General features: G+C 46.2%; 1 protein-coding gene across 1 annotated transcript in view; it reads left to right on the top strand.

Moving 5' to 3' along the window:
- Positions 1 to 1,032, top strand: part of CUNH18orf25 (chromosome unknown C18orf25 homolog) — a 34,597-nt gene that overhangs the window by 25,487 nt on the left and 8,078 nt on the right. The window lies entirely within an intron of this gene.

Consider the following 1,032-nt stretch of genomic DNA (forward strand, 5'->3'; position numbering starts at 1 on the left):
GGAAGTGGTTGAGTCACCATCCCTGGAGGTATTTAAAAGACGAGTAGATGAGGCACTTAGGGACATGGTTTAGTGGGCATGGTGGTGTTGGGTCAACGGTTGGACTCGATGATCTTAGAGGTCTTCCAACCTCAATGATTCTATGATTCTGTCTTTAGTCTATGATCTTTCCTTGGCTTAAGGTATTATGAAGCAGTTGAAGACGACTGGCATTTTCATATAGTATGGAGGGTTAATTTGGTGGAATAAAAGCAAGTTAAAACAGTATACAGACAAGGGTTTTCTAAAACTAGTCTGCTGCCTGCTTGATGCTTGGAGGTGGAAAAGGGGTGTGAGGGACAAGGAACAGAGCTGTTCCTCGTTGTCCCTTCACTGCATCTTTCTTGAGGGAGGGCAGAAGGAAGGTGTACAGGACCCAGTTTCCCAGGCAGGAAACTGTACAGATAGTATGGGCACAATCCAGTGCTGTTGGATGTGAAAAAAGGAAATTTTAAGATGCTGAAGGAAGGGAGATTTAGTCTTCGCTTTTAGAATAGTGAAAGTCCTTGCATGGCTAACTCTTTTGGAAGATACTAATTCCTTAGGAAGTAGCTCTCCTGGCTGTTCATCCAGCAGACCCAGGGCTTAGAGGAACTTTGTCCTAATGATAAGCAGTGTGGACTTGTCCTCCACTACTAGTTTGTGTAAATCCGTCTAGCACTACATACACACAACACTTCTGCTTGAGGTCCTGTCCCGGTTTCAGCTGGGATAGAGTTAATTTTCTTCCTAGTAGCTGGTACAGTGCTGTGTTTTGGATTTAGGATGATAATGTTGATAACACACCGATGTTTTAGTTGTTGCTGAGCAGTGCTTACACTAAGTCATGGGTATTTCGGCTTCTCATACTGCCCTGCCAGTGAGAAGGCTGGAGGTGCACAAGAAGCTGGGAGGGGGCACAGCCAGGACAGCTGACCCAAACTGGCCAGAGGGACATTCCATACCATGGGACGTCACGCTCAGTACATAAACTGGGGGGAGTTGGCCAGGGGG

This window comes from Aptenodytes forsteri, unplaced genomic scaffold (assembly GCF_000699145.1).
Source record: "Aptenodytes forsteri isolate BGI_AS27 unplaced genomic scaffold, ASM69914v1 Scaffold178, whole genome shotgun sequence".
In the NCBI taxonomy this organism is placed as follows: domain Eukaryota; kingdom Metazoa; phylum Chordata; class Aves; order Sphenisciformes; family Spheniscidae; genus Aptenodytes; species Aptenodytes forsteri.